Source organism: Lithobates pipiens, unplaced genomic scaffold (genome assembly GCF_037356315.1).
Source record: "Lithobates pipiens isolate NorthernLeopardFrog02 unplaced genomic scaffold, aLitPip1_a1.2 Scaffold_18, whole genome shotgun sequence".
Lineage (NCBI taxonomy): Eukaryota > Metazoa > Chordata > Amphibia > Anura > Ranidae > Lithobates > Lithobates pipiens.
Window position 1 is genome coordinate 144,250,799 of NW_027507758.1, and position 25,379 is coordinate 144,276,177.

The window sequence follows — 25,379 nt, forward strand, 5'->3', positions numbered from 1 at the left end:
CTTTGAAATAAAGCACTCCTGTTGTTTAAAAAACACATACCGTATATACTCGAGTATAAGCCGAGATTTTCAGCCTCTTTTTTGAGGCTGAAAGTGCCCCCCTCGGCTTATACTCGAGTCATCGCTGTCTGCCCGCTCGATCAGCGTGTCGAGTAGACAGACAGCGGCCATTCTATAATTCAAAAGCCGCGCCTCCGGCTCCGCCTTCGCCTGTGATAGGCGGAACACTGAATTTCCCAGCAGCCTGTGTTCCGCCTATCACGGGCATCGTCTCATCCTCGTACTACGGACGAGGATGATACGATGTCCGTGATAGGCGGAACACAGGCTGCTGGGAAATTCAGTGTTCCGCCTATCACAGGCGAAGGAGGAGGCGCGGCTTTTGAATTTTACAATGGCCGCCGAGGCGCTGACGAAGAGGGCACGGGACGGAGGCAAGGCAAGGCACGGCACGGGACGGGACGGGACGGAGGCAAGGCAAGGCACGACACGGGACGGAGGCAAGGCACGGCACGGGACGGAGGCAAGGAGGCAAGGCACGGGACGGAGGCTCGGGACAAAGGCTCGGGACACAGGTAGGCTGGACACACACACACACACACACACACACACACACACACACACACACACACACACACACACACACACACACACGGAGACACACACACACGGATGGATGGATGGAGACACACACACAGGGATGGATGGATACACACACACACAGGGATGGATGGATGGATGGAGACACACACACACAGGGATGGATGGATGGAGACACACACACACAGGGATGGATGGATGGATGGATGGAGACACACACACACAGGGATGGATGGATGGATGGACACACACACACACAGGGATGGATGGACGGACACACAGGGATGGACGGACACACAGGGATGGACGGACACACAGGGATGGACGGACACACACACAGGGATGGACAGGCATGTCTCACCCTCGGCTTATACACGAGTCAATAAGTTTGCCAGTTTTTTTGGGGGTAAATTGGGGGCCTCGGCTTATATTCGGGTCGGCCTATACTCGAGTATATACGGTAACATATAATATATAATATAGATTATATATCCAGCAATATAACTCAATATAACATGGCAATCAGTTCATATCAGCCCTATTGGGAACTCAAAATCCAGTGCTGTGCAGACCACACAAAGTTGAGTAAAGTTCTCTATAACGTGCTGTATTAATTCTCCAAGTAAATGGACATTTATTTCATGCAAAGTCCAAGTGCTCCGCCACTGTGCGCAATTGCCGCTCACCTTAAAGCCTCGTGCACATGATCAGATTTTCGGCAGGGAATTGTGTGATAACAAGACTGTTGGCCTAAAATCCGACCATTTGTACGCTCCATCGGACAATTGTTGTCCAACTTTTTGCCAACAAATGTTGGATGGCAGGCTAGTAAATTTTCAGCAGACAATGGTCTGTTGTCAGATTTTCCTATCGTCTGTATACAAGTCCGTCACACAAAAGTTTTGACGAACGACAGCTCAACATCTGATTTTCAGGTGGTCGGTACAGTGATTTCCACACAAAAGTTGAAAGTTGAAACATGCATGTTTAGATAAGTATAATGATGAATGAATGCTGCTGAGTGATTACTTAAAGGGACCAACACAGCGCAATAGGCAGGATACTGACGCCAGGATCTGGGGACACCACAACAGGACCTCAAAGGATAAAGAATACCAGGGACCCTGATGATATACATATTACATGCTGTTACCTTACAGCTGTAAGGTAAGGGGACACCCATATACTGACCACACAGGACCACGAGGGATATATTCACCATCACTACTATCATCACCGATTACATTGCTTTTTAAATATAGTGCACATGTATTTAGACACTAGCACTTTATGCGATTCTTTGATATAATCGCCACTGGTTGTCGCACAAGTATAACGGACATTTTCCGACATATGTATTTTTCATTTTTTATATATTTTTATTTTGATATTTTGGCATATATTTTAGGTATTGTGCACAAGCTTCATATTATTCTAGAGGGATTTTGCATTTATTCCCTCAGCACCAACACTTTTATGCGTTTATTTGTATTTTTTATTTTTTTCACTCTCTGCACAATTGAATTATTGAGCTGTTTACTGCTGCATTTATATTGTTTTAATTAGCTCATGGTGTAGAGGATATCTGCACGGACTTATTTTTTGGCACTGGCACTTTATGCGATTTTGTCAGTTATAATTAACCACTCTCTGCACAATTGAATTATTGAGTTGTTTACTGCTTTATTTATATTGTTTTAATTATTTTATGGTGTAGAGGATATTTGCACGGATTTATTTGTTATTCTTTGGCACTGGCACTTTATGCGATTTTGTCAGCTATAACAAATCGCATTGGGAATCACTAGTTTTAACTATTGCGATTGTTTTCTTTTCGTATGTTTGCATCTATATTTGATTTTTATCCTGGATGTTATAATGTTATAGTGGTGAGGGTCCCTCATCATCCCCTCATAAAACACACATACTGTTTTACACATATATTTTCACTTTATGCGATAGTATATATATCAACTAATATTTTTAGTGCCCATAAAGCTTATTAGCCTCCAGGCTAAACTTCCTGCCATAGTACTGCGCATTACTACCTTTGCCGTTTTTTATGCATGTTTAGAGTTCAGTCTTGTAAACCACTATTCGTAATCTAGAATTAACATTCATGATGCGTCAATTGATGAAATGTCGAAATGTTGCGCACATTCTCATCTTCTGGGATAATAATGAAGCTTCTTTGCTGGAGATACTGATGTAGTTATGCCAAACGTCAAAGATACAACTATGTTGGTGTCCCTTGTTAATTTTCCATTGTGCTGTTTTTAATGTAACTGTCTACTCCCAAACTGTCATTTGAAGCTCAGGAACGATCTGAAAATTGTGAATCATTGCTCACCAAACTTCTATTAACATGAAATTAGCAGAAGGGAGGTGCTGGAGGAATGAACTTTATACTCTCGTAGTATGTCACTACGTTCGTGTTTGTCGAACGACAATTTGCGGATAGTTAGTATGCTAGACAAAATAATGTACAAGTACAAGGCTTAAGAGCATAGGCAAGGACTTTACTACAATAATTAAGATACTGCAGAGGATACAGCAGTGTAAAATTGGCCAGTAGCAAAATCTTTTTCTCTTTTCTCTTTTTCTCTTGTACATGGTTAACAGCCAAAAATATACAAGAGAAAAAGAGTACAGGCAGCTGTCTTACTACATGAAGTAAGAAATTAAAAAGTAGTGTAAAATTAACCAGCAGTGGATATGTGCAGTTCATTTCGTTCGGACGAATTTTAATTTTTTTTGAAAATTCGCATGTTTCCGAATTTCCAAATTACAATAGTACCAAATTTAAACGAGTACGAAATGTAAAAAAAAAAAAAATTGACATAATTCAAATCGATTTGAATAGTTTTCGAATCAATTTAGTATAGTTTTCAAATTCAAATGTGAAAAGTTTTCGAATTTGAATATTTTTTTAAATTCTAAATCGAAAAGTTTTCAAATTCAATTAGTTTTTAAAAATAGAATAGAAAATAAAGGAATAGAATAGAAAATAATTGGATACAATAGAAAAGAATAGAACAGAAAATGAAAGAATATAATATAATGGAAATAAAAGAATAAAATAGAATAAAGAACAGAATAAAAATAGAAAGAATATAACCAGCTTCTGAAATTTGAATTTCAAATAGAATAAATGTGAATACATAAGAAAATAATAGAATAGAAAATAATAGAATATAAAAAAGAATAGAATAGACTATAAGTGAATAGAAAAGAATAGCATTAAAAAAATAGAATAGAAAGAATATAACAATTTCCCAAAATGCAAATAGAATACATTTGAATTTGAATAGAATAGAAAAGAATAGATTAGAATAGATTAGAAAATAACAGAATATATTACTCAAAATTTGAATAATTTAAATAGAAAGGAATAAAATAGAATAGAAAATAAAATAATAGAAAATAATAGAATAGAATAGAATAAACAAATAGAAAAAGAATAGAGTTAAAAATAGAATAGAATATAACCATTTCCCAAAATTCTAATAGAATCAATTTGAATTTGAAAAGAATATAAAAGAATGGATTAGAATAGGAAGATGGTTATATTTTTTCTATTCTATTCTAGTCTGTTGTTTTTTTTCTATACTATTCTGTTATTTTCTATTCCATTATATTATATTCAAATCTATTCTTTTCTATTCTATTCAAATTTGAATTGATTCTATTTGAATTTTGGGAAATGGCTATAATATTTCTACTCTATTATATTCTATTGTTTTTTAATTATATTATTTTCTATTCTTTTCAAATTTAGGAAAAGGTTATTTTCTTTCTATTTTATTCTATACTTTTTTATTCTATTCTATTTGTTTCTAATCTATTATATTCTGTTCTTTTATTTTCTATTCTTTTATTTTGTGTTATTTTTTTTCTATTCTATTCCTTTATTTTCTATTCTATTTTATTCTCTTTGGAAATTGGAAAACAATTTGAATTTGAAAATTATTTGAACTGGAAAACTTTTGGAATTGTAATTTGAAAACTATTCCAAACATATTTGAGTTCTGAAAATTCAAATAGATTTGAATACAAATAAACGAAACTAATTCCGAAAACGAATTAAACAAATTTATGTAAATAACAAACCAAAACTAAACTATTTTTTTTTGTTTTGCACATGTCAAACCAGCAGTCAGACATGGAAAGGTAGTCCTAAATTTACAGGAAACATAGCATACCTTGCACATTTTGGAACACTTACCTCACAAATGTGCTCTTTCATAGACCTATGTGATGCAGGCTCCGTCCTATGATCTGTCCCCCAGTTCCCACCACCTGCACTGCTGCTACTTTTAGGGTCCCAGGCTTCCTCTTTGGCCATTGGGTGGCCACTGGAGATTTAAAGGATAAGTTCACCTTCAAAAACGTGTTACTTGTTCCACCGTTTTTAAAAACCAAGTGAAATTCCACTGTCTAGCACATGTTCCAGCACCTTCACCTTGCAGGAACAAGCGCAGAATTAACAACGTGTCCCCCCCCCCCCCTTATTTAATGTTGGAGATAAGACTCACTTCATTTATAAGAATGAGTAAGCCAAAAACTCAACTCTCTGTAGTTTTTCTGCCAGAAAACAGTATGAGAGGAGAGTTGTGCGAAAGGCAGTGGAGAGGGATCAGTTGTGTTTATAACATAATCTTATCAGCTTAGGGATGGTAATGCTAATGATGACGTAGGAACTTTGCCTTCAAAGACGGATAATGTTGCATCTTTCACACCAGGTCAGAAGTAAATAAATGGGTTGAATAGCCACAGTTCATGCTGATTGCCCTAATGCCATGTACACACGATTGGAATTTCAGCCAGCAAAGGACCAATGAGAGCTTTCTATCGTAAAATGTGACCGTGCATATGCTCCATCGGAATTTAGCTGCCCGAATTCCTGCTAGCAAAAATTTGAGAGCATGTTCTCAATTTTTCCGACTGAAAAAATTCCGATCATGTGTATGCAATTCAGACGTGCATGCTCAGATTCAGCTACGAGATGGAAGCTATTGGCTACTGGGTATTGAACTTACTTTTTCTAGTCCCATCGTACGTGTTGTATGTCACCGTGTTCTTGATGGTCGGCATTTGGTGTGTATGCAAGACAGCTTGAGTGAAATCCCATCGGAATTCTGTCAGGAAAACCATCAGAGCTTTTTCCGACCAAAATTCCGATCATGTGTACGGGGCATTGGACCTCTGAGAATCTAACAAATAACCTTATTGAAAATCTGCCTTATGTGTTGGACCAATGTACTGAACCAGTCTTTGCCATTCAGGGACTCTCCCATAACTCTTCAGCAATCTTTCTGAAAGGCTGAAATTCAGCTAAATTACTTTTGCTAATTCTGCAAATATATTCATCAGCAGAGTAACTTCTGTGCCCAACATGTACAAATCAAAGGTAGATCCGTTTTTGATTGGTTCACTCATCTCTAGATCCATGAGTTTACAAATGTGCATATTTGCAAAGAACAACTTGGTCAAAAGGTAAGAGGTGAAAGCATATCAAAATCAAAACCTTTTTTTCAGCTTTGGAAAGAATTGTAACATCTGTCAAATATTCTCTGTGCCCCCATTAGGAAGAGTAACCATCTCTAGTTGTCCACGAGACCTTTGCCATTAGGACAAAAAGGACATATACACTTATCAATCCATTTTTATTAGGCTTTTGAATAAACCAATATAACATTGGACCAGGTTAAATGGTTAAAAGTAGAGAGCAATCAATACAAAAAATGAAAGATACAAAAATCCTGTAATGGTAACACAAGAAAAAAGAAAACTCTCAGACATACAGATAAATAGACAAGTTGTATGGGCTGACAATAAAGTGATGGTAAAGTCTTGTTTTATTTTTTTTTACTTAAAAAAACAAACATGTGATACTTAGACCCCTTTCACACCAGGGCGTTTTGCAGGCGCTATAGTGTTAGAAATAGCGCCTGCAATACGCCCTAAAAGCTGCACCATTGTCTGTAGTGTGAAAGCCCGAGGGCTTTCACACTACAGCGGTGCGCTGGCAGGACGTCAGGGAAAAGTCCTGCCAGCAGCTTCTTTGGAGCGGTGAAGGAGCGGTGCGTTTACCGCTCCTCCTCATTGACATCAATGGGGCAGCGCTGTAATACCGCCGGCAAAACGCCGCTACTGAGGGGTAAAAGTGCCCCGATAGCGGCTGAAATCCGCCGCAAATCCGGTGGTAAAACGATATGGGCGGTGTGGTGTGAAAGGGATCTTACCTGCTCAGTGCTCCTGGCCCCTCCCTCCTGCCCCCACAGCAAGCAGCTTGCAAGCAGCAAGCAGCTTGCTATGGGGGCACCTGAGCCAAGTCACTGCCCCGACCCCGCCCCTCTCTCCTGATTGGCTGACTGACTTTGATTGACAGCAGCGGGAGCCAGTGGCGCCACTGCTGTGACTCAGCCAATCAGGAGGGACAGTCTTGGAGAGCTGAGACACTCAAGGACATTGCTGGACAGAGATGGGCCTCAGATAAGTATTGGGGGGCTGAGGGGGGCTGAGGGGGGCTCCTGCACACAGAAGGCTTTTTATCTTAATCCATAGAATGCATTAGGACAAAAAAAACCTTCTGACTTTTCAACCCCTTTAAAGAGGAGTTTCCATAAAAATAAAAAAAAATACTGCAGCTGCTGACTTTTAATAATCGGACACTTACCTGTTCCAGGGTCCAGCGATGTGAGAGATTGAAGCCCTACTCGTCCCCCCCTTCTGCTCGGCGGCGCCCGCACTGTAACTGTGGGTACATGGCTGTGGCTTCACAGCCGGGCACCCACTGCGCATGCGCATGCGCGAGCGGCGAATTTTAATGATTTTTTTTTGTGTGCAACACCACTTTAAGGTAAATGAATCCAGGTAATTCAAAGAGCTAGGAGTCGTTCATTTACAAAATTGGTTTGACCCATTCAAGGCATTTATATTTTTAATTGCTACGAGAAGAAAGGAACAATCTTCCTATGGAAATACTTTTTCCAGGGATTCTTTTTGGGGACATGATCTGCTCTCTGTTGTGTTTTTTACTAAAATAAGTAAGAGCATATCTTCCCAAGTGAATAATCACAAAACAAATAAAAAATAAATATAGAATCTATCAATTCTACAATCTGTCCAAATTAAAGCAAACAAACCAAAAGAACAATTTTGGCACCATAGTGTGATGTCAACTAAGAAGATACTGTTTTTTAAATGTTTATCAGATTAAACTTCTGCTGTAAACTTTTTTTCATTTTAAAATTATGCTTGTAGCTCTAAAGCATAAAACATTTATGCTTTCATAATACAGTATGGCAAAAACCTAAAAAAATTTGTAACGCGGTGCAATATCTTTGGGTCTTATGAACATAAGTATTTAAAAATGCCAGAAATAGCCCATTGTCTGAAAGGAAACAATGTTCTAATAGTCATTTCTGGAAGTAAATGAGCACAGCCCTAAAAGGATACAAGTGACAAATAATAATACATATGACACACTGTAATAGGTAAGAATGTAACTCTGAGTGCATAGAAAGAGTATGACATACAGAAAAGGTCATAGCAAGTTGTGAAATGTTATTTAAATGCATTAGTGGGACAGATCTGTTCTCTCTGGCATGCTTAGTGACAGAAAAAAAAGCTAAATAATTTAAATCAGTCTACCGCCTAAAAAAGAATTGTCATTTCATGAGTAAAAATCAAAATTATTTTTCCTTGACTGTCAAGTTCACAAAGCATGCTAAAAAATGAGAAATGCTATGTAGCACTAACCCCTGAAGGAGCTGCTGGTTACTTTTGGGCTTACTGTTACCTTCCGTTCTCCTTGTAGCACGTCTAGGGGATGTCTCGTGGTAGATGGCCCAGTAACTTGAAACTGATAATAGATCCACTTGAATGGATTTTATTGGCAAAACTCAGACAATTGAACAGTCTTTCAACTTGGAATCAGAGGGTTGGGAAGAGGGTTCAGGTACTCTTAGTCCCCGTACACACGGTCGGACAATCTGCCAACCAAATCCATCAGATTTTGTCAGACGGATTGTGTCCGAAACTGTTGCATACACACGGTCGGACCCAGTTGTCAGATTTAGCGGTTGCCAAGAACGCGGTAACGTAAGCAGTGTACGGCGGGACTAGAAAAGGGAAGTTCAGCACCACGTCCGGCAACCTTTGGGCTCCTTCTGCTGATCTTGTGTTAGTAGAAGTTTGGGGAGAGACGATTCGCGCTTTTCACATTAGTGATTCAGATCGCTACTGCTCTTCGGTTTCTGCTTGTCTTTGCGTATCTGATAATCAGTGCGTGCAGTCATTAAGTATTTGTTTCTCATTGTGGACTATATCCTGGTATAGTACGCTTTGAAAGGCATTTTTTATTGTCTGCTTGCTTCTGCTATTCAGGTCGTTCTTTCAGGCCTTGCTGTTTAGCGTTGCTTTCTGGTGTCCGTTCTGACCAGCCGACCGTTTTCAAACCATGTTTCCTCTACGTACTCGTCGTACAGTTTGTGCTGTGCAGGGGCTTCGTGTTGGGGTTCTTACTTTGACACAAGCCCGGTCCATGAACAGGGAGGGGAGGCGTTTGTGGACCAAGAAGTGGTTGCGCCAGCGTCACCAGTTCTCGCACATGCCTTTGCTCCGTGAGATCCGTGAGAATAATCCTGATCATTTCAGGAATTTTCTCCGGATGACGGACCCCGTTTTTCACCATCTGCTGGCTTTGCTGACCCCTTATATCACCAGGCAGGATACCTGCATGTGGCAAGCCATCACTCCGGAGCAGAGGCTCATCGCCACGTTGCGCTACTTGGTGACAGGGAGAAGTCTTCAGTTCTCCACAGGCATCTCCCCCCAGGCTCTGGGGATCATTATTCCAGAGACCTGTTCTGCCATCATTCAGGTCCTGCAGAAGGACTATATGAAGCTAAGTTTTATCCTTAAACATCACATTCTATGTATTTCATGATTGCTAATGTCTTGCATTTCTTTCCTCATTCCCTAATTACCATCATTGCAATATGCTCTAATTCATATGCTCTGCCCCTTTGTCCTCATGCATATTTGCCTCACTAACTTCCCCACCATGCTCTTCTTGGCCCATCAAACTATAGTCTAGTCACTTACCAATGTATTTTGTCAGCTCCATAGTATTGCTTTCCCCTAAACACCCCCTAAAATGTCTACAAATGTGATGTGTGTGCTTCAATTCATGCAAAGTGACCTTTTTTTTATTTTTGGAGTTGTGCCAAACTCATTAGTAACCCCCCTCTCCCCAACTGCTAGCTCAGCTGATAGCAATCTTCTATATGATGACTTGACCAAACCCAATACACACTATACCTACCTTTTTCATGATCACATTTATGGACGAATTCACCAAAGCATGTAGTGTGAGGGCCTGCCACAATACTTTCAAATGCAATTTTTTGTTTTTTAACACATTCATTTTCTTGCTATGTAATAGCAGAATGTCAAAATGTGCTTCCATTTTGTTATTATGACACTTCTTACCTGTCCGGTGGGCTGCCAACAGTGTAACTAAGGAGGGGCTTCCCAAAGTATCACACATTATTTAGGCACTCAGCTCTCAATCAAGTGGAGAGGGTTACCTGTCCTAAACATCCCCCCTGATTTTTTAGCAAGGGCCCATCATATGGGGGGGGGGGGGTGATGACTCTCATAAGGGGACCTTATACTTTAAATACTCAGTTGCCAAAATTTTATACTAATTTTGACCAAAAATGTGGGTGTCTAATCTGCTTGCAATGTTGATTTGTCAAATTACAAATTTTTGTACTTGTTTCACTACACAGTGTCCTTCAACGCCACAGGAATGGCAGACTGTGGCCTCCCACTTTGCCAGTTTTTTTTAAGTTGTGCCTTTTTCACCAACAGTGCAAACCCAAGTTCAGAGCGAGATGAGGGGACAGTCTCTTCTTCAGATAATCTTATTATGTTGTGGGTCTGCTACACACACACACCTTCTTTTTGTAACTAATGTATGTAGTGAATTACTGACCAAAATCGTGCTCATTTTCAGCACCATGGCAGGAAAATGGCATGATTGTCCAAATTTACACCTCACTGTGGGTGTTTTTTACTAAAGGCACATCCACTATGCACTACAAGTGCACTGCAAAAGTACACCTGAAACTGCACTTGGAGTGCAAAGTGGAGTTGCCTTTAGTAAATCACACTCCTTCTCAGCACAAACTAAAATTTGACTACAAATAAATTTTATGCGCAATGAAAAAGGAAGCCACACATTGTTGAGAATTCAACTTTTTAATACAAGCACATTCACATGTGCGTTTTGAGAAGGTTTTTACAACAAACCAAGAGATTTTGTGTATCCAAAACAGAGTTTAATCAGAATTTTGTTTCCTTGTTGTTTTTGTGTAAACAGGCATGTATCAAACCGTAAAATACAGAACACAGGAACTTACAAAGTTCAACTTTGAAAATTAAAGACAATATCAGACATGAGTATGTACAAACTGGGCTGATATTGCCTTCATCACATGGGGTGTGACCCCTGAAAAATCCAAATTTGGAAGATGCACACAGTGTGTCAACATGTGCTATCTCCCATCGTGGGGGATCAATGTACATGCTTTGGGGTTGCAACCCCTTCATCTCAGACACTTTCCACAAAGCATGTACATTGATCCCCCATGAAGGGAGATAGCGCATGTTTACACACTCTGTGCATCTTCCAAATTTGAAATTTCGATAAATACAACATTTTGTTTTTAAAATAGCAAAAATAAAACCCTATCTAGTTTTTGTTGTTTCAGACTCTCCCCAAAACATCAATGATGTTCTTCATTTTATTTTTTACATCATTGATGTTTTGTTGGATAATTTCCAAATCACGATTGCACCCCATTATCTCCCCGATCAAGATCTGGGCACTTTCACTGGTAAAACGGGAATCTTGTTCCACATCCCCTACATAACAAAGCAAACAAACACACCATGTAATAAAAATATGGTGATATACATTGATGAGCTTACCGGAAGCTGTGTTCTCCAACACTCACCTGTTGTGGTGTCAATTTGTCCAACCTCCACGATCTCTCCTTCCTCCTCCTCCTCCTGCTCCTCTGTTTCTGCTTTTGGAAGTTGCCCTTCTTTGGGAGGGGTGTGGTCCCTGGTATCCTCATACTTGCCGAGTCTTCTCTCCCCTATGAGAATGTAAACAAAGAATAATTATCACACAGAGAGCAGAAATAGGAATCGGAAACATTGCTTGGAAGTGTTGTACAATTGTGTTTTCGGGCCGAGTTACAAGGTGAGAATATTATTGGGTACACTTTGTTAAGCTGGAATACTTCCCTGCAGAATGATGTTTCTTACGAATGAACGAAACCATGAACTTGAAAGTGGCCATTTTAAAATGCACAACATGAAATGAAAGCACATGGAGCAGTATGCAAGCAAGAATAATCATATGAACACACGACAACTACTTACCGTATATACTCGAGTATAGGCCGACCCGAATATAAGCCGAGGCCCCCAATTTACCCCCAAAAAACTGGAAAAAATTATTGACTCGTGTATAAGCCGAGGGTGAGACATGCCTGTCCATCCCTGTGTGTCCGTCCATCCCTGTGGGTCCATCCATCCCTGTGTGTGTGTCCATGCATCCGTGTGTGTGTGTGTCCATGCATCTGTGTGTGTGTGTGTGTGTGTGTGTGTGTGTGTGTGTGTGTGTGTGTGTGTGTGTGTCCGTGCAGCCTACCTGTGTCCAGCCTGCCTGTGTCCGTCCAGCCTGCGTCCCGTCCAGCCTGCGTCCCGTCCAGCCTGCGTCCCGTCCAGCCTGCGTCCCGTCCCGGCCCGGCCCGGCCCGTCCCGGCCCGGCCCGTCCCGTCCCGAGCCGAGCCTCCGTCCTTCAGCTCTTCGTCGGCGGCCATTCTAGGATTCAAAAGCCGCGCCTCCGTCGGTGATAGGCGGAACACTCAATTTCCCACTGACTGCTGTTCCGCCTATCGGATGTCCGTGATAGGCGGAACACTCAATTTCCCAGCAGCCTGTGTTCCGCCTATCACGGGCATCGTCTCATCCTCGTCCGTAGTACGAGGATGAGACGATGCCCGTGATAGGCGGAACACAGGCTGCTGGGAAATTCAGTGTTCCGCCTATCACAGGCGAAGGCGGAGCCGGAGGCGCGGCTTTTGAATTCTAGAATGGCCGCTGTCTGTCTGCTCGACACGCTGATCGAGCGGGCAGACAGCGATGACTCGAGTATAAGCCGAGGGGGGCACTTTCAGCCTCAAAAAAGAGGCTGAAAATCTCGGCTTATACTCGAGTATATACGGTACTTTTTTTAAGAACACGCTTGATCCTTAGGTACTGCTCGTGCTCCCTCAGTTTTAGGTCTGACCAGCGTTTTCTCAGTTGATCCTTGGATCGGCATACCCCAAAATTCTTATGAAGACTCTTCACAACTTTATTCATGATCTTGGCCTTTCTGATATTTGGGTTTGGGTAAGGTCCATACTTCCCATCATAGTCGGTCCTGTTCAATATGTCGACCATCTCCAACATCTCTCCAAAAGATATTTGGGGCCTTAAATCTTGTCTTCCTGGATCGGGACATTTCAGGCTCCGGGCTTTCCTCACCCTCCTCCTCGTTAGTGGAACTATTATTAGTGCGCACCTGTGTTCTCTCTGCCATGTGCTCTCCCCACTGCACCAGAAGCGAAGGGGCGGGGAATAGTCTGGAAAGAATGTCAGGGGCGGGCAGAGTTTCACGCATGCGCACTGTATATAAAACGCAACACGCGTGTATCGTCCGTACGATCTGGGAAGAGAGTGAGGTGCGGATGTGACGAACGTGGAAACGAAGGTAAAATTTTTAAGTTGGTGCTTCACTAGACTAGACTGCTTCTATCTAGGCCGATGTTGGGACAAGATTAGGAGGGTTTTTAATGGCATTATTAGTATTTGAGGGTTTGTCTTGTGTTGTGTCTTGCAGACAATATGGATCCTTTCCAAAATGAAAATTTTATGGGGCTATTCATAGAACTCTACAAGGAGATGCCCTGCCTGTGGCAGTTCCACAACAAGTTTTATGCCAACAGAACAAAGAGGAACGCAGCACTGGAGAAACTGCTTTCTTTGGTGCGGATCATGGTCCCCACGGCAGACATGGCCTATCTGAATCGGAAAATTGGGGCCATGCGGATTACATATTTCAGGGAGAGAAAGAAGCACCTGGAGTCCTTGAGAGCAGGAGATCCAGATGCCGTTTATTCCCCCAGGATGGTTTACTTTGACAGGCTGCATTTTCTGGTAGACCAAGGGGTACCTAGGCCACCACTCAGGCCACCACTCTCCAGTCTTTCTTCAAGGCATCCTTCACCCCCAGCTGAGGCTTCTGATGTCCAACCTGGGCCTTCCAGGCAGCAACATGTGGTGGGGCCCAGCTTGAGACAGGTATTGCATTGTTGAACATATTTCTTGTGTTACATTTAATGATGTTAATTAGATGTTCTTATTGATCAGTAAGTTGTGATTTCTCGAAGTGGTTTACATTTCAAGAGATAGTAGTGACCAAAAAAGATTGGGACGGGAAAGAAAAATGCTGGGCTCAGAATTATAGTCTGTTCTATTTGGTAGCATTCAATTAGCAAAAGCCAGGAGCACAAAATGGTGTGACTGATGATCAAAAAACTAAAACTATGTCCCCTTTTCATACACAGGAAGACCTCAGTCGGGGGGAGGCTGTGGCAAGTGGCAGCCAGGAGGCCGACCAATGCCCTCCTTCTCCTCCTGCCCCAACTACAGGAGCCGAGCCACAGCCTGGAAGGATGCCTGGTGGGAAGTGCCCAAGGAAGACGAGAGAGTGATGGCCTGGGTTCAGTCTGGTCTGCCAGAAGATGCAGCCTCTTGAAGATCCACATCCTGGGGACAGAAATGGCATCTGAATTTCCTGTTCTCTAGGACTTCGGGACCAGACTTCTCTCCCTGAGATATCTACTCCTCAGGGCACCAATTTTTTCTATTAGAATTTGTTCATGTCTGCCCTGGGGGCCAAAGGCTGCACCAAAGTAAGAAGTTTCTTCAGTGCTGCGTTCCTATTTTTATTTTATAGCGACCAAAATAAAGGTTTTTTTTTGTTTGATGAAATACTTGTGTAATGTGTTTTCCTTCCAAAAGGCCAGTTTATTTGTGAGCAGGCAGGTACATTTCAAAAATACAAAGTGAAATGAATAACAAGGGGTACCAACACTAAACAAACTCCTGTAGATTAAAAAAGAAAAACCAAAGATAAAAAATAAAATAATGTTGTAAGTTTACACACAAAAAACACCCCAAAAAAAGGAGAAATGAGCAAACTGTCTTTAAAGGAGATTTTTAGGAATTAAAAATAAAAAAGCATCCAAAAAAGAATAAACCAAATCTAAAATTGTGTAGATGTGATACAAACTAAAATTGAATTGCTGAAATGGTTAAAAAAGAGTAATGAAATCCGTTCGGGAGAAGTGTGTGTGACTATGAGCATCAAAAGAAGTTTGTTCTTGCAGCATTGTAAAGAACAAGAGAATGCGCTTGATGAAAGAATTTTGAACATTGCAGCGTGACGAATGTGCTATATCGCATACGAGCAGTAGTTTTACCTGAACGAGCGCTTCCGTGTCAGAATTAGAATGTGAGCATGCGTGGCACCTTGTCCGTCGGAGTAGGCTACACATGATCGGAGTATGTCCGATCGGACCAGTTGGTCGGAAAATATTTCCAACATGTTGGAAAACTTGGTCCGACGGATATTCCGGCGGAATCAGTCTAATGCATACCACACACAGTCGGATTATCCGACAACACGGTCCGATAGGACACATTCCGACGGATTCTCCAACCGTGTGTACAAGGGCTTAGTGTCAAAGTCAGGAAAATGTTGAAGAACTTGCTTACTTTGACTGCATCCAGAGAATAGCCATTCGCAACTGGATGATCACTCAGGTTGGACAGTCCTTCTCTCACAAGGCCTAGCAGCCAACTTGGTGCTTACTCAGGAACAAGTCTCTGCCACAGACGTTGTTGTAGAAATGTACAAGATAATGTCTCTGCTATAGACGTTGTTGTAGAACCCGTAGGAAAACTAAGCTTGAGAACACTTGCAGGATACCTGGATCTCTCAGCCTACTTGACGATATACACAAGACCGGACTCTCTCGGTTACTTCAGCCCTTCCAGGCTCTTGCTAAGAAAACCAACCCGTACGTGGTGTTCTTCTGAAGAGTCCTCCCCTGGAATGCTGGAAGTACACTGGGTCTCTCCCGAACCGGAGACGGCACCCAACCACCTCAGAATCCTTCCTTAGTTTCCTTGCCTCAGGCTAGCCAGCCCCAAGACATTAAAGTCGGGTGGATCCGCACCCCAGGCCATAGTCTTCCTGGGGGCTGGTCAGGAGGACCAGGACCATGAAGTCAGTACATCATTCTGGACTGGAACCCTGAACCATGTGTCCTCCGCATCTTAAATACCCTCTCCCAGAAAGCACAGCGAGAGTGCCCCTCCCACCGTGTGGGCTCCGAGAGAGAGTAACTTAAGCACCTGACCAGACCATAGTTCAATGCCTGCCAGAAGAGACAGTGCCCCCTGTGGCCAGGCTGAACATCTAACAGTCCAGTCAGACTGATGCCGAGGTCCAATTTAGATAATTGTACCCAAACCAAACTGCAGTTTAGGCAACTTTAACTTTAGAAAAACGCATAGCGTGTGCTCTTCAGGAGCCGCCGCTACAGCTAATTTTTGTATATACTGTTTGAAGTAAATACAAGATATTTCATATTTAAAGATTCATTAGAAATTTGTTTCTATCGAGATGTCTCATACTAGTAAATATAATGTTTATAAACTGCTGTCTTTTATTTTTAAAAAATCTTAACAAAGCTGGTTTCTATAGTCATAAGTATTTATTGTGGATCTGTGCCCTATTTACACGTTTTACTGTAATAGTCCTACAGATTAGGCGCCACAAGATGCTAGCTATTACTTATATTAGCCAGAAAAGCATTTTCCAGGGCCCGTTCTGATTTAGATTTATTTTGCTTCTGAGACATGACTTGCCCTTATTTCATGGTTGAACCCCGCCAACTGCCACTGCACCTTACCATGACACGTGGCACAGTGGTTAGTAGGGGACTCTAACTGGACAGGTAGTTGGTGGAGATTAGCTTGAAAGTCAAGGACAAGTCAGGTCCAAGTAAAGGAAAAAAAAGAAGTGTGTCTTGTTACCAAAACCAATATTTGACACCTTGTTATGATTGCTCTTTGGAACGCTTAAATTTTAAAAGTTCAGAATGGAGTATAGACTGTCACCCAAATAACACTCAAATATAATGACCTCCACCCCAACACACACATGCAACCATTACAATGATAAAATGTATCTTGGTTAATTTGCTACCTCTATGGTATATGGAGACTGATGAAAGGGGAACTCTCCCAGAAACACATCTGTCGGCTGCTCGGCCTCCTCAATGTGTGATGTCATCTGGGAGGTGTGTCTACACTGACAGCTGCCTGATTGTTCCCTGTGCATAGTGCCTTCTCAGAGCTGAAGCATGATTTCCCGGCTGGGCTTCCCCAGTACTCCTGAGTAGGGATGAGCCGAACACCCCCCTGTTCGGTTCGCACCAGAACCTGCGAACAGACCTAAACTTCGTGTGAACTTTAGAACCCTATTAAAGTCTATGGGACTCGAACATTCACAATCTAAAGTGCTCATTTTAAAGGGTAATATGCAAGTTACTGTCCTAAAAAGTGTTTGGGGACCTGGGTCCTGCCCCAGGGGACATGGATCAATGCAAAAAAAAGTTTTAAAAATGGCAATTTTTTCAGGAGCAGTGATTTTAATAATGATTAAAGTGAAACAATAAAAGTGTAATATTCCTTTAAATTTCGTAGCTGGGGGTATCTATAGTATGCCTGTGAAGGGGCGCATGTTTCTGGTGCTTAGAACTGTCCCTGCACAGTGTCATTTGTGCAGGAAAAAAAGTCTTTTAAAATCACTTGCGGCTAAATTGTCGGCTCCCCGTAATACAGAGAACACTCAATGATAGTTCTCTGTATTAGCCGACAATTCATTCATTCATTGATAAAAAAAAAATAAAAAATAAAAAAAAAAAAAGCGTGGGGGTTCCCCTAAATTCAATTACCAGGCCCTTCAGGTCTGACATGGATATTAAGGGGAACCCCGTGTCAAATTAAAAAAAAAATTGACGTGGGGGTCCCCCTAAATATCCATACCAGACCCTTTATCCGAGCACGCAACCTGGCAGGCCGCAGGAAAAGAGGGGGGGACGAGAGAGCGCCCCCCCCTCCCTCCTGAACCGTACCAGGCCACGTACCCTCAACATTGGGAGGATGCTTTGGGGGTCTGTGACCCCTCAAAGCACCTTGTCCCCATGTTGATGAGGACAAGGGCCTTATCCTCACAACCCTGGCCGGTGGTTGTGAGGGTCTGCGGGCGGGGGGCTTATCAGAATCCACTCGTCACCTGACCCCGCCCCCTCTGATGCTGGTGAAGGGAGCCAGGGGTTCCCCAGTGACGTATGGGTGACCCCGCCCCCTCTGATGTAACGGAAACCTGCGTTACATCAGAGGGGGCGGGGCCACCCACACGTCACTGGGGAACCCCTGGCTTCCCTCTCCAGCGTCAGAGGGGCGGGGTCAGGTGACGGGTGATCTGGGGGTCCCCTTGTTAAAGGGGGCTTCCAAATTCTGATAAGCCCCCCGGCCGCAGACCCTCACAACCACCAGCCAGGGTTGTGAGGATGAGGACCTTGTCCTCATCAACATGGGGACAAGGTGCTTTGAGGGGTCACAGACCCCCAAAGCATCCTCCCAATGTTGAGGGTATGTGGCCTGGTACGGTTCAGGAGGGAGGGGGGGCCGCTCTCTCGTCCCCCCTCTTTTCCTGCGGCCTGCCAGGTTGCGTGCTCGGATAAAGGGTCTGGTATGGATTTTTAGGGGGACCCCCACGTCAATTTTTAAAAAAAATTTGATGCGGGGTTCCCCTTAATATCCATATCAGACCTGAAGGGTCTGGTATGGATATTTAGGGGGACCCCCACGTCAATTTTTTTTTATTTGACACGGGGTTCCCCTTAATATCCATGTCAGACCTGAAGGGCCTGGTAATTGAATTTAGGGGAACCCCCCACGCTTTTTTTTATTTTTTATCAATGAATGAATGAATTGTCGGCTAATACAGAGAACACTCATTGAGTGTTCTCTGTATTACGGGGAGCCGACAATTTAGCTGCAAGTGATTTTAAAAGATTTTTTTTCCTGCACAAATGACACTTTGTGCAGGGACAGTTCTAAGCACCAGAAACATGCGCCCCTTCACAGGCATACTATAGATACCCCCCCAGCTACGAAATTTTAAGGAATATTACACTTTTATTGTTTCACTTTAATCATTATTAAAATCACTGCTCCTGAAAAAACGGCCGTTTTTTAAAACTTTTTTTTTGCATTGATGCATGTCCCCTGGGGCAGGACCCGGGTCCCAAAACACTTTTTAGGACAGTAACCTGCATATTACCCTTTAAAATTAGCACTTTAGATTTCTCCCATAGACTTGTATAGGGTGTTCCAGCTTTTCGAATTTGCTGCGAACAGCCCAAATTGTTCACTGTTCGCTGAACAGGCGAACAGGCAATGTTTGAGTGGAACATGAGTTTGACTCGAACTCGAAGCTCATCCCTACTCCTGAGCCTCAGAGCAGACTTTTGACTGATTGGCTGACAGTACACTATACCAAATGCATATCCCTCCACTTTGTTTGTGAGTGCATTTTACACACTTTTTTAAAATAAATAGTTAAACTTATTTTACTTCACTATGAACTGTTTGTGCTGTGAATTTTTGTTTTTTTGTTTCTCACATTGATAAAATGTACAATGGTTAATTTGAAGTCACTTACCACTGACAGGGGTGCTTAAAATGGTCAGCTATTTTTTTATTATGAAAAACCTTTATCCCAATGGAAAAAAACAGTTTGTTGTAACTGCTTAAAAAGTTTTATCTGGATTTTGGCTTCAAATTGTTTGTGCATCTAAATCTTCTAGTACATATAATCAGTCAAATAACATACATTTATAACACCGCCAGTAGCCTCAAAAGTGGTAACAGCTAAACACAGTTCATATATCCATATAATGGCAGCTTGCTTGGTCTCCGAGCAGCTCCTCAGCAGATTGAAAGTTATCTGTAACAGAGTAAAACGGGTACCAGAGGGCACTTCTAAGTGTAGTAAGTTAGTGTTTATTATATAAACAAAAAATTCACTCATATTTAGAAAGATGAAAGAAAGCATAAGGAAGTCATCTCAGTGTCCCAGGCCAAACTGCAGCAATCCAGACTGAACTACGGCCCCTAATGATGATGCATAAGAGAAGCTGGGAGTTGGGAATCATTGGGGGTTAGGTGTGAGCCCAACCAGTGCACTCATTAGGAGGGGAGCAATCCGTAGGTGGGCAGGCTTGAGAAAAAGGTGTTATCGCTTTGAAATTTGTAGCCATGCCCCCTCCCATGCCCCCAGCTCCTGAGGTTCAGCTGGTTCTGGTGTTGTTGAACTCTACACACTGCACGCAGCTTCTCCCTACATCTCCCTGGATTGCTACAGTTCAGCCTGAGTCCCTGAGATGACCTTCCTTGTGTAGCACTAACCCCGAAGGAGCTTTTAGCTTCAGCGCCTAGAGGCGATTCAGTTCGCATTGTGCGCTATATAAGTATTTCATTCATTCATTCATTCATTCATTCTGGTTTGATTGGGCTTACCGTTATCTTCTTCTCCTCGATTTACGTCTAGGGGTTTCCCTTGATAGATGGCCCAGTAACTTTAGAGACTGAGGACAGATCCACATAAAGGGATTTTTATTTGCAAAAAATGTAGTTAAAGAACAGTCTCTTAAAATAGGATCAGAGGGTTAGGAGGAAAGTTCAGGTACTCTTATGCTGCGTACACACGATCAAACAATCCGGTGGAAAAGTCCAATCCCCCCGTGTGTGGGCTTCGGTGGACTTTTTTTACCCAAAAGTCCAGCAGACTAAGAAAGTAGTTTTGTACCAAAATATGTCCACTGGACTCACAGTCCGGCGGACAAAATGGCCGTGTGTGTGCTAGTCCGCCGTACTTTTAAAATTAATGGACTTTTCCCGCACGGAGAAAAGTCCGTTCATTTTGAGCGTGGCTCCAGGTAGCCGGGACCAACCCACGAAGGAAGCGTTGCTGGCCCCGTCACCCAGTATGGAGTTAAAGGGGAAGCCCTACGCAGAGAAATCAGACCCTTATCCGAGCACGCAACCCGGCCGGTCAGGAAAGGGGGCCAGGACGAGTGAGCGCCCCCCCTCCTGTACCGTACCAGACCGCGTGCCGTCAACATGAGGGGGTGCTTTGGGGAAGGGGGGGTGCGTGGCCCCCCCACCCAAAAGCACCTTGTCCCCATGTTGATGAGGACAAGGGCCTCTTCCCGACAACCCTGGTCGTTGGTTGTCAGGGTCTGCGGACGGGGGGCTTATCGGAATCCGGGAGCCCCCTTTAATAAGGGGGCCCCCGGATCCCGACCCCCCACCATATGTACAAACGGTGGCCCGGTCTTCTGTCGCCGCTGTCGTCGCCTTCTGTTATTCTGTTCTTCTCTTCTTCTGTTCTTCTGTTCTTCTCTTCTTGAGGTGTTGACTCGTCGCTGTCTCAGGTCAGAATGACAGGCACGCGGCGTGCGGCGACTTATATAGGGACATCACCGGATGATGTCCCCGCCCATTATGGGGGCTGGTCAGGAGGACCAAGACCATGGAGTCAGAACACACCTCCGGATCAGAACCCTGAACCACGTGACATCCGCATCTTAAATACCCTCTCCCAGAAAGCACAGCAAGAGTGACACTCCCACTGGGCAGCCTCCGAGAGAAAGTAACCTTAAAGCACCCAACCAGACTGTGGTTCCATGCCTGCCAGAAGAGACAGTACCCCCTATGGCCAGGCCGAACACCCTATAGTCCAGTCAGACTGATGCTGAGATCCAAATTTGGAACAATTATACTCAAACCAAACTGAAGTTCAGGTGTAACATTAAAGGGGTTGTAAAGGTAAATTTTTTATTTTCTACATAGGTTCCTTTAAGCTAGTGCATTGTTGGTTCACTTATCTTTTCCTTCGATTTCCCTTCTAAATGATTTTTTTTCTTTGTTTTCTTTGTCTGAATTTCTCACTTCCTGTTCCCCCTCAGTAAGCTGTTCAGTAAGCTGTTCTGGCTGACTAACCACCAGCTCGGATGATGGTGAGAAGTTTACTGAGGAGAAACAGGAAGTGAGATATTCAGACAAAGAAAAAAAACATTTAGAAGGGAAATCAAAGGAAAAGGTAAGTGAACCAACAATGCACTAGCTTAAAGGAAACTATGTAGAAAATAAAAAAATTACCTTTACAACCCCTTTAACTTTCAAAACATATAGTGCGTGCTCTTCAGGAGCCGGCGCTACACTTGGTTTTAAAATATACCTTCTTTCATCTTCCAAATGTGAGTGCATTTTTTACAGTTTATTTTGTAATAAACACAAAATTTTGCTAGTACATCTAACACTCCCCTACCCCCAGAGGAACCATGCTGCTCCAAATGTGTCTCTGTTCATTCAAGAGTGGGGGCACTCTAATACAGCAAGTGTGTTACTGGCCAGATCACCAGGGGAAAACAGAAGGCCTAAAAAAGAAAACAAATGCAGCCACCACATCTAATTATCAGTAAGGGTCACCAGAACTTGTGTCCCCATTGGAAGATTTCATCCCTATTACTTTTCCAGAGACAATCAAAAATTTGGGTTTTCTTTTACTTTCAATGATAATGGTAGACAGGACAAACAGAGAGGGTGAACCTCACTAACAGGGACACAGACCGCAATAAAAACTGACAGGTGTTCTAATCCCTCTATCCAAAACTGAACAAAAGTTATACTTTAACCCCACATTATTTATCAGGATGTCACAGTGGGGGCAGAAGGAAACCCAGTTGTTACATATTTAGACAAATGTCACACTTGTGATCCTGACACTGGTGAGAAATCATTGAGCGACAAGATCCCTAGAATATGCAGGATGAACACTCACTTGCTCAGAATCTGTTGTTCCCTCGCTAGGTCCTAGAGAAATATGTCATTCCCTCACTGCCAAAAATATTGCCTAATGTTAGTCACTTGTGAAAGAGCCTAATCACAATTGTAACTTCAGCCTTAAAATGGTATTAAACCCAAAAACGAAAATGTAATATAGTGCAGCTTACTAGTTCTTACATGTGATGGCATCCCAACAGAAAAAGCTATCCAGAAAAAGTGTCAGTTGGAGGGTTGAGACAAACCACTTCATGCAGAGCTAAGCACAGCGATACTTGGCCGATACATGGCCGTCTTGTCTGCTGGTGTTGTTTCTTAGGAGCGATGTTTAGGTGAAAAATCTCTTTTCTCCTTCTACTCACACTTCATCTCTGTTCTGATTGCACTTGACCCTGTCTATGCTCATGGTTACTACTTTTTGTCTTAAGCTACTATACTAGCTTTTATAAATATTACCATTACTATCATTAAAGTTTACCTTATATATATTTTTTTTTTTTTTCATGCTGGTTGTGCAATCAGCATCAGCTGTTGATAGTTAAAGGGGCCTTTATTATCAGAGCCGCCCTGACCGGTGTCTGCAGACCTTATTGGCAGGACGCCGGCTGGACGGAGCTCTCATCCTAATATCTTGTCTGCTGGTGTTTTAGGAGCGATGTTTAGGTGAAAAATCTTTTTTCTCCTACTACTCACACCTTTTTTTTGCTGATTGGTAATTCTGTCACTCTCCTTGTCTATCATGGTCTATGTACACCCCTTCATCAATTTTCTTCACTTTTTGTTTAACCTGCACACTCATACTTTCTTTCACACTATTACATTATTTTTAATTTTGCACACCATTCACTGTTTACATTCATCTGCATATACTTACTACATAGTATATACTTGCCTTATGGCCAGCACTCTCTCTGTACCCTTTGAGGGTCACTATCAATTTCAAATTACTTTCGCATCACATTATTTTCATTAATCATACATACTATTAACATTTTGTTTTTAGATATGTTGTTTTCAACAATTGCCACACACTCCATATCTGATACTCTTCAACACTGCTGTATCTTTTTGGTTTTGCCTGATATCGCATCCATGTCTATGCCGCCTCAGTTCCCGGGGAGGGATCTTGCCCATGGCCCACCCTACGCCCACTGCCGCACACTGCACTTTCCACCCGGATTGGTGAGTCTGCCCTGGCTAACCATTTACACGCATTAAATCCCCATTAATTTATTTTTATTTATATGGTTGGTATATTATATTATTCTTTATTCTATTTCATAGGAATTTTTTGGTCGCATCAGCTCCTGATGAGTGGGAGACACCCACGAAACGCGTCGAGCTTTTGAAATGATGTCCCAGCTATACTTTATACGGAACTATATTTATTTTATTATGAATTTACTTTTTTAACTATATATTAAATTTATTTTTGTTTTACATCTAGTGGATGCATATCTATTATGTGGATGTACTTGCTGATGTCGGTTTTGCTGTCATAGGCACTACCATGCCATACTACCCAATTATTTTATTTATTACTACTATGTGCTGCTATATGTGAATACTATATATCATGCTTCTACTGTACTTACGCCTATATACTTTATGAATTTGATCTTTATTATTTTTTATGATCTGTTACTGAACAATCAATAAAAATTTTTTATTTTTTTTTAATATGGTTAAAACCTACCTCCATTATCCAAGTGCTTCATTTTAAAGTCCCAAACTTCCTCTATTAAAGTGGTTGTAAACTCAATTTTTTAACTTTTACCTACAGGAAAGCCTATAATAAGGCTTACCTGTAGGTAAAAAAAATATCTCCTAAACCTGTACGGTTTAGGAGATATTCCCCTCGGTATGCGCCGCTGACTGCAGCGGCGCATGCGCACAAGGGGGTTCTCTCCGTGAAAATCCGGCAGCGCTCGTCCGGCCGGATTTAAATCTCCCGCGCGCATGCGCGGGAGTGACGATATCGCGGCTCCGGCCACTCACAGCGCCGGAGCCGCGATACCCGGAAGAGACGCCGAGGGAGCATGTCGGCTCCCTCGGCGTGGATCGGGCGAGATGTCGGGGCCTCGTTCTAAGGTAAGTATTTCATAATGAGCTAGTATGCGGTGCATACTAGCTCATTATGCCTTTTGCTTTGCAGGTTTTAAAAAAATAAATAAAAAATTGCGGGTTTACTACCGCTTTAAGCACAGCGATACTTACCTTTCCTTCAATGGTCTAACGCAGTGATTCTCAACCAGAGTTCCTCCAGAGGTTGCTAGGGGTTCCTTCAGAATTGGGCCATTTCTGCCTCTCGGATAAGTTCCCACTCACACCATTGATCTTTTTAGCTTTCTGTAAGGTGGTAATTCTTCCCAATGACCACAAGTGTAAGCACACGTACACACGGTCGGAGATTTTGCCAACCAAATCCGTCTGATTTTGTCTGTCGGATTTAGTCCGACGGATTGTGTCCGAAACTGTTGCATACACACGGTCGGGCCAAATTGTCTGATTTAGCGGTTGCCAAGAAAGCGGTGACGTAATTTCGTTATGATGGGACTACATTCAGGCTAGTAGCCAATAGCTTTGATGTAGGAATTTGATCTGAGCATGCGTGGCACTTGGTCCGATCAAAATTCGCTACACATGATCGGATTAGGTGC

General features: G+C 42.5%; 1 long non-coding RNA gene across 1 annotated transcript; it reads left to right on the forward strand.

Annotated features, from left to right (window-relative positions):
* Positions 1-23,312: 23,312 nt before the first annotated feature.
* LOC143990090 (uncharacterized) lies at positions 23,313-24,184 on the forward strand. Its single transcript, XR_013277146.1, has 3 exons — positions 23,313-23,382; positions 23,723-23,901; positions 24,004-24,184. It is a non-coding gene; the product is annotated as an uncharacterized LOC143990090 (long non-coding RNA).
* Positions 24,185-25,379: the final 1,195 nt, after the last annotated feature.